The sequence below is a fragment of the Manis pentadactyla genome, chromosome 5 (assembly GCF_030020395.1).
Source record: "Manis pentadactyla isolate mManPen7 chromosome 5, mManPen7.hap1, whole genome shotgun sequence".
In the NCBI taxonomy this organism is placed as follows: Eukaryota; Metazoa; Chordata; class Mammalia; order Pholidota; family Manidae; genus Manis; species Manis pentadactyla.
This window is the reverse complement of record NC_080023.1, coordinates 83,923,096-83,932,777: the sequence shown is the minus strand read 5'-3', so window position 1 is coordinate 83,932,777 and position 9,682 is coordinate 83,923,096.

The following is a 9,682-nucleotide window of genomic DNA, read 5'->3' as shown; positions in this document are numbered from 1 at the left end:
TATTGCTTTTCACAGCTCTCAGTGTTGGTTTATAAGACACTAAAATATGTCCATACAAATTCATAAACAGCCACTGCCCTGAACCTGACTGTCCCCCAGGCATCTTGGCCACCCCATCCCCTGGTCACCTGGGATCTTCCACCACCCGGTGAGTTAAGGGGGCCTCCAGGGCCCTCTCCCAGCACTGGGGCCAGCATATGTGTCTGCTCCAATTCCGTAGTGCCTGTGATGTGCTACTTGCATATTTAACAGGTGTATTGAGGTCTAATTTACAAAGCTTAATATTCATTTCCCTTAAATGTACAATTCAATGATTTTCAATACATTTACAGAGTTTGACCACCATCCTCAAAATCCAGTTTTAGAATGTTTTCATCACCCCTTGTAAGTGTTTGTACTCTAAGTATTTTGGATACCATTTCTATTTAGCTCTATCTAAATTAATTACATTGGATATTTGTTTACTTGTGGAAAATAAATTATATAAAATATATAATCATATGTTATCTATATTATCTATCTTTCTACCTACCTACCTACCTATCTACTTACCTTCTGTGTGTCCATCAGTCTTCTGCAATGTGACCTTGTCACATCCCCATCAAGAGGTAGGACCTAATTTTGCTCCTTTGAATCTGGCCTGGCCTTGGTGATTCACTTGTGACCAACAGAAGGTGGTGGAGATGACGCTGCCTGACTTCTGAGGTGAGGTCATAGCACCCCTGGAGCTCTGCAGTTCTGCCTGCACCTGGAACACTCACTCTGCAGACACTCCCCTAGGGCGCTCCCTCTAGAACCCTGCTGTCTGCCAAGAGAAACCCAAGTCACATGGTGTGTTTCATGTGTGTGCTCCACTTGACAGTCCCAGATGAGCTCAGCTCAAGTCATCTCAGCCCAGGTTCCAGACACATGACCAAAGAAGCCTCCAGGTGATTCCAGCCTCCAACCGTTTAAGTCGCCCCTAGTGGTGTGAGTCTTGCCAATGAGAGCCCAGACACTGAAGAGTGGACAAGCCATCTCACCTATGCCCTGTTTGAATTTTGGATCTAAAGAATACATGCACTTAATGAAACGGTTGCTGTTTTATGCCACAGGTTTGGGATGGTTTGTCACCTGGTGATAGAAAGCCAGAACACTTGTTTGTCATCTGGGTCACTGCATGGAAAGTGAGCTCCAGGGAAGTAATTTTAGGTGTCTTGATAGCTATATATCTGTGACGGTTAATTTACCTGTTAGCTTGACTGGGCCATGAAGTGCCCAGATATTTGGCCCAACATATTTTGGGGGTGTCAGTGAGGGTGTTTTTTGAATCAGATTAACATTTAAATTCAGATTTAAATGTGGATTTCGAGTAAAACGAATTGTTCTTCATAACTAGGGGAGCTTCGTCCAGTCTGTTGAAGGTCTGAATAGAACAAAGAAGACCAGGCTCCCCTGAGTAGGCGGATTCTCCAGCAGACAGCTTTCAGGCCTCACCGCTAACGCTGCTCTTCCTGATTCTCCAGCAGCAGCCTTAGGACCCAGCTGCCACATCAGCTCTCCTGGGGCTCCAGCTCTCCAGCCCACCCTACAGATTTTGTATTTATTAGCTGGCCCCCATAATCACACAGGCCAAATCTTTATTTTAAAAATCTCTTTATACACACACACACACACACACACACACACACACACACACACACACACACATTGGTTCTCTTTCTCTGGAAAATCCTAACACAGTATTCAAATACCCTAAAACAATGGTTCTCAACTGGGAGCAATTTTGCCCCTCCAGGGGGCATTTAGCAAAATCTGCAGGCATTTTAGGTTTCACAACTTGGGTTGCCTACTGGCCTCTAGTGCACTGGGCTGCTGAACATCCTGTAGTACACAGGACACCACCCACAAAGTATTGTCTATACCAAAACATCAAAAGAGCCAGGCTGGTCTATATCAAGCACAGTTTTTTCTCACTCCAGCATCAAAGAAAGGATAACACTATAAATCCACTAAGGGTAGCTATGCAAAGTCACCTATCTAAGGACAGAGCTGAATCAAAAGCCAGTTCTTCCCATTTGCTTCTACTTTACTAAACTTCTCCCAAAGATCCAGTGTGGCCCAGGGAATGGGGGCATGCTGTGGGAGTGGATGGAGCCTGCACACTGTAGAAAGTGATCTCAGGGAGGACATGGTTAAAGGGCCTTCGCAAGACTCTTGGCGCAAAGGGTAGAGCAAGCAAACAGGAGGCGACTTCGTCTGCAGCACATTTGAGGCAATGATTCTGGGAACTCTCAGAGATAACTGGGGAGGATGTGAAGGATAAAGGGCTGGGAATTTCTGTCTCTTCTAAGAGGGTCCTGAGTATAAGTGTGTGCAAGTCAAGGAACATTAACCTGGGATATTGAGGTCCCTCCTCCTCTGTTTCCACCACGTCTCCCGTGTCCAAGCCCATTGGTGGCATTCCATCAGCTCGGCATGGTCACAGGTGCCAGGCTGATGTGTTCACCGGTGACACCTGCCTACACACAGTGTTGAAACAACTGAAGCTTTGCCCTTGAATAAGAAATACAATCGCCCTTAGTGGTTATAAAAGAGCAGCTCTCCCTGTTGGTGGCAAGTTGTATTAGTCTTTTTCAGAGGAAGAAATCGCTGATATTTTTAACAGGATCAATATTTAGAAATATTCAAGAGGCTCCTGTGTTCTAGAAAAAGAAAAATGTGATCAACAAGAGGAAACATAAATATATATATATAATAATGTATAAATTATAATGAGTTTCCATAGCCACTTTCATTGGGATATCATGACCTTTATGTTATTAGGCAGAGTAGGTTTCATTATTCTTGTTCTGCTTTAAAAGTTTAGAAAATTGGGGCTCAGAAATGTTGAGGCACTTGTTAGTACCTGACAACACTGGAAAGGGAATTTGTGTGTGTTAGTCAATGTCCAGATCAGAAAAGAGAAACGATTCTAGATATTTGACCCAGAGAGGATGCAATGCAGGGAACTGGCTGGAACAACAAGCAGAGTGAGAAGGAGGTCATGAACCTGTAACCAGGCTACAGAAGTTCACAGTCCTGATGAACTGAGGCCGACAGGGCCCTGCCCAGAATCCACCGGTGCTGCTGAAAACCGGCGCTACTGCTTCCGGAGCTCAGCGCTGCCACCTTTGCTCCTGGACGCTTCCAGAAGAACGTCGTCCTCTCCCTAGTCTCAAATTGGCAATTTCTTTCTGCATGACAAGCGAATCAATAAAATGTAGTTTGTAGGCTTCCAGGCCTCTGTGCTTTAAGGAGAGAAAGAAGACCAAGAATGGAGTTGAGTGTCAACAGATGAATAACTGGTGCATAATATTTCCATTCTCGGTTCTTTCTGTTATACCTTATTTTCTCCTGTGTTAGTCAGGATGTGTTAAATTCAGATAGACCCAACGCTTAATACTTCAACACGGAGGAAGCTTAATTCTTATTCACAGAACTGTCCAGTGCGGACACCCCAGTCCGTGGGGGCAGCCCTCCACCTCACAGTCACCTACAGCCCAGGCTGACAGTGGGATGCCATTTTGAGCACATGGATTTCAAAGTTGCTCTCAGTTTCATAAATCTCATCGGCATGAAGGAGCAGGTAAGGGAGGTTTTTTGTGGACTGGGCCAATAGGAGATACACATAACCACAGCAATAGAGCCTAGAAATGTAACCTCTCTGTGTGCCCAGAGGAGAGACAAATGGATTTTTTATATTGCTAGTGGGTCTGTACACATTACATGAAGGTAAAGATCTGCTTTTAGTGTCTTCAAATCAATCCTTCAGCACAGAATAAAGAGACCTAGCATGAGGAGAGTCACAAGAAAGAGTTAGGGGTTTGGGTAGCTTTCTTACTCACTGTGGAACATCCATGAGATTGTATAACAAAACAAGAAAGAGAAAGAATTGGGGACACTTTTATGTCACCAATATTAATGGAACTCAAAGTCCTGCCCCATCATCCTGGTGACATCAGAGGTTGACTTTTGTGTCTTCTGTCCATCACTCACTCCAGTTAGCTCCAACAAACTAAAATGTGTCCAGCTACGATGGGGGAACACTTGGTAAATCTGGGAAGAAAACCCATAGATGGGACTGTGAGAGTGTCGCTAAGGGTCTGAAGTTCTGTGTAAAGGAAAGCGTGCTTAGTGTGTGGCCCCAGAAGGCAAGACTTGGTCATCTGGGTTGAGGTTATATGACAGCACAGACAGCTTTTCAGTATGAGACCTGCCCAGGGTGTGACCCTATAAAAATTAGTATTCATTCATGTGTTTATCATGAAAAAAGTTCAAAGTGGTGACTATATGGGCAAAGGACTTGAAGAAAAATTCATAAATGAGAAAGTACAAATGTAAAATTCCACTGGTAACCAAAGAAACATAAATTATATTAGCAATGGGATTTTTTTTGCTTATCAAATTAGCAAAAATGAAAATGAACAAACAACCCTCTCTCCCTCCCACCCCCAAAACCGAGCCACCTTATAATGCTCATGTCAGGGAGGTCTGGTGTCATCAGTGCTGTCAGACACTACTCTGGGCATGCAAATTGGCCATTCAGGAGCATAATTTCTCAGGTTTTTGTCAGAAGTGCTTTGGCCCAGTATTTTCATTTCTAGGAATTTTAACCAAAATCATTAAACAAATACAATAATAATGGAGTAATCTTCATCATTAGATTTTCTTCTAAAAGTGATAGCCTGGAAACAGCCAAAATGCACAACTTTAACAGAGTAGTTCTGGAGTGTGTGGCACAGCCATAGAGTAGATTATTATGTAGCCTTCGAAAATGTGACTTATTAAGGATCTTTAGTATAAATATACAAATATGTCTCAGTCATGTGGAGAAAAACTTGATAGAAGAAAAAAATCCAGAAAATATGCCAAAAGGTAGACTGGAAGCAGCTTTGAATAGAGAAATTATGAACAACTTTTTAAATGCTCCTTTATATTGTTTTGATATCTTCTAAATTATGAAATATCACTTTGATATCTAAGAGATATGAAATAGAAAACCTATTTTATTTTTAAATAGAAAGGATGCCTCTTAGTTGTGTAATACTGAACCAGAAGCCAGATACTGTAAGAGGCAGGGGAGTGGGGTGGGAGAGGGAGGGGTTCTGCTCCAGCCCAGACGAGTGTTTTATCACCGACATTGTCTAAATTGCTGGTGTCTGGTGATAATAAAAGCAGACTGACTTCTCACTGGGTTTATTCTTATTTCTCAATTCTTACTGGCTATCCTTGCATTAGACTGCCCCCAACCCTTCCCTTACCCACCTTTGTAGCTACTAGTAAAATGATTCATGTATTAGGTGGAAATCACTTTTAAGAGCCCCTTTAACTGTGGGATATTGTGACGTTTTGGAAACAATCATGCAAGGCTGGTGAAGCTATCTGCACAGCACAGTACACATTATGTTCCTTTTGAAGCTGGGGACCATCCACACTTAGCAAATGCACGTACATCAACTACATCAACACATACATATTTCCTAAAATAGCTCTAGAAGCTACAAGCTTGTTTATCACAGCAAATGGACATGACTTCAGACAGAGCAGTGTTTGTATGTTACTGTGATAATTTTAAGAAAGTACATGTACGTGTGGTTAAGAACAGTGCTGTTTTACATGACCCCTAATTTCCTAGAACTGCCGTATGGCTTTCTTATCAATAATGCAAACTGTTAAAGTGATATTATGCCCCCTTCTGCAAAATCTTTACTTTAGCACTCACTTTATCATTTTAAGACACAGTGTCTTAAAAATATGCAAACATCTGCATTTGAGTGTTATTGTGACAGGTGCTGCTTGCCCTGGTGAAGGGAGGCACCATCTGCGTGGAAGGTCATGCTCAATTGTCTTGGCACCGATTCCTGAACAATGAAAGCACAGACTGAAATGAAACCCCAAACACACCAGCTCTTGTTTTTAAGTCTGCAAAAGAAACTGCTGACTCAACAAAATGGAACTATGTCAGATCACACACTTTTGGCTCCCGTGGGCCTTATTCAAATCTTTGTTGTCTTCTTGGTCTGACTTCATTTGAAAAATTGCTGTAGTTACAAATAGGTGCAAATGACAAAGAGCAAAGATTATTAGACTGAATGGCCAGCTGAGATATTTTCAAGATACTCTAGCTTCCCAGGAGGCTCCAGGGTAGATTCAGATTATGAAAATGGGTCAGCCTTGAAATCACCCATAAAAATGTGGGCGTGGGGACCATGCAGAGCAACTGGATTGGCTTAGCTAGAACTTCAAAATGTTTTGGTCCCCTTTAGGGTAGAAATTAAGAAACAGGAGAGGTCTTAGAACTTTTCATAGCGAGCCTTTTAGCATCTATCTCAACTTCTCTGTTTAACAGGTTGGGTAAATGGGTTGGAAAATAATAAAGTACTTGCCTATGGCCCTGCAGCTGGGCATGGTGGGGCTGAGTGAATCCGACTCAGCCCACTCTTCCTTCTTTATTGAGTCCAGCACACTTTAGTGTTTCCCATTTTTTAATCACAAAGTATTTCCTGGGATAGAATTAAGTTCATAAGAAACCTAAAACTCAGATATGTGTTATTTGTCCTGCATGAAATAAAGATTGAACTCCCTAGAAATGAAAGCCGCAGTTCACATGTCCTGATTCAACTCGATGACACTGCATCAACACGTACATATTTCCTAAAATAGCTCTAGAAGCTACAAAAGTTGATATGATAGAAAATATAACTTCAGTCACCCGTGGTTTTGGTTTGGGGATTAGCCCTGCAGGCTGGACGTTGGCTGCACCCCACCTCCTGTCCTGCCACAAGGCGGGACTCCTGCGATGAGGATATGCTGCCACTAGGTGGCAGTCATCCCGCATTGCTTAGGAGGCTCTGACCGGTTTATCTGGAGTGAAGATTAGATTCATTGCTTTTCCCCCCAGCTATCTATAAAAGTACAGCTCTTTATTAAAGAAGCTGAGTTTACACATTATTACCTAACTCCATATTTATAGAATACACATTAAAAACCAAACTATTAAATGACTCAGGTATAATTCAATACCTGTCTCACCAAGTTTTAAATGGTTCCATTCTTCATCCTGCTCTTTCTCTTTAAAGCTTTGGGACTGCAACCAAAATTATTGGAATGGGTAAAAAGTGATTCTAATGTAAGATTTCAATTTTATACCTAAAAGAAAATGATTATTTTTGTTCCTGCAACAGCATTATATTTTAAGCACTCCCCCTCTCATTTAGTAAATATAAATCTTCAAAGCCTTTCACTTTTTATTTGAAATATGAAATACAATTGACTATTCAACTGCTAAAGTAGAATCCTTTCTTCATAATGGTCACAGGAATAGTGAGAACATCTTTAGGTTTCTCAGTTTCAGAATGAAACCGGTTTGAGAACAGCCCCCTGTTTACGGGTAGTATGATTTGGCCATAGCAACCATTTTGAAGAAGATTAAGTTTGTCATGGCTCCTTCCTGGGCCCTGGGCCTGATGTTTCTCTGTCAATCATATAAACATGGGGTCTTTGGTATTTTAAATATGTTAATGATAGTAAAGAGAAATTTCCCTGAAAATGTAAATTTGTTTTGTATGGGTCTGAATAAAGGGGACTATTGCAAAGGTGAATTTTTTCCAGCAGGTTAAGTGGTGAGAGAAAGCAGGGAGAAGGAAAGAACTATGAGGAAAGAGAAGAGGGTTTTAGGGGAAAAAAAGTGAAGAGATCAGGGTAACTAAAGAGGCCAAGATGGTGAAAGAGGCGACTGTTAAAACAATAATATATGAGAAACAAGAAGGATGAACCGACCCTGAAGGGAATTTAGGGATTCAAAGCAAAAATCAATGGCTCCAGAAGCCTGTAGAAGGTGGAGAGCTTGGAGTAACTTCCTTGAAAACTGAAGGCCAAGTGCGGGAGCAGAGCTGCTCCCAGCACAATCCACAGACCACCAGCCTCAAGATCCCAGCCAGGCTCAAGGCCCAGGCATCTGCATCTTTGATAATCATCCCTGGTGATTCCTGTGCTCACCAAAGTTTGGGGACCATTGGAGACGGCAGAGAAGTCTGTGGACCGGAAGCGGTGGTGCTGATGGGCTTCCTGGCTTCTGGGAAAGTGAAGAGCAGTATGAGCCTGAGCCAGGAAAGCTGAGCATCTCCTGACCAGCCAGCTGCCCGGGTTTGCACCACTGAGCACTCCCACACAAAAGACGGCAGCCATTCCCTTGAAACATCTGTGGGTGCTGGCAGGCAGTGCGCGGGGTAGGCAGAGAAAGGAGAACTTGTAGAAACAGGACAGACTGAGGCCTTCTCCTCCTTGCACGGTGGCAGCTTAGTAAACTCATGTGCTCCGGCTTCCACATCTCTGCGCTATTGCAGCTCAGCTGAGACTCAGCCATGCGGATTTGGTGGCTCTCTGTGGAGGTCCTCGGGGTGTGCTCAGCAGACAAAGTCTTCTTAGGGGACATGGTTGCTCAAGGTTCCTGATGATTCTGGGGCCTGAGGTCCCATGGGAGGAAATTTGAACTTTCTCCACATAAGTGGCCGAGAGACGGAGCAGAGGGGAAAGGGATGGAAGCCGGATTCCAGGGGCAGATAGAGGGAATCCTCAGAGCTAGTTGCAGGCGGGTGGCCATGGCTTTTCCTGACCTCAGCTCAGCCTGCTTTCTCCTCCCCTCCAGCACCTGTATGTCTTGGAAGGAAAGGACTCAGTTATGCCCAGAGCTATAACTGCTTCCTGGGAGATCCAATCCCTTCTGGGGATTCCTTTCATTAAAAAAGTAATCATTTCAGACTCCCCCATCCTATATTCTGTTGCAAATCCAGAGATCCTCTAAGATTTCTTTGAATTTAGGGGGCTTACACTTTCCTAGTTACTGTTCTCAACTTCTTGCTTCCACTGAAATCTAGGCCACTTAGCCAGCTGGTGTGCCTTCTGAAGGAGGCAACGTGTCCTCTCACCACCCGCCGGACCTCATAGTCAGGGCACCTCCGACAGAGGTGGAGACAGCGGACTTAACTAACGATTTTCCCGGAGAAATGGAGAGAGGGTCATACCACAGCACAGCTCAGAAAAAATCTTCACACTGGAGAGCAGACTGATGAATTTCTACTTCAACACCTCCCAGAGCATGACCGGGATCAACTGACCCTCTGGCCACTACTTCCCGCCACATTGCCTGGGGCCCCTTTCTTCTCCCACCCCCTCAGTCCCTGGTCTGTTCTCCAGAAAATAGGTGGCCACTTGAAGGGAAATGTTTGTACCTGTAAGTGAGGTGAGGATTAGAGATCATCAAGCAAATGGCAAAGAACTCCAAGTGGCTGGACTAGCGTGCAGCTGCTCTGGCCTTGGAGGTCTGGAATTTGTCCCCTGCCTCTGTGGGTGCTTGGAGATGATGTCTACAGCATGAAAGCTTCACATACCTGGAACAGAGCAACAGCTGGAGCAGAGGGAGGACAGAGCTGTAGGACTGAGTGTGTGGGAGATACTCCCTTCCCCTTCTGGGAACCTCCAGACAGACACATAGGGAATGGGGAATGACTGAGATGAGACCTGGCCAGGGTGGGTGGGTGGTATTGACCCAGCCAGAATAAGGACGAATTAGTAAAGTGACTTTGCCTAGGACTGGCAAGCTGATGGGCCATGGAGAGATTCAAGTTAATCTACCAAGGGATAGAATGGGGCGTGGATTCTT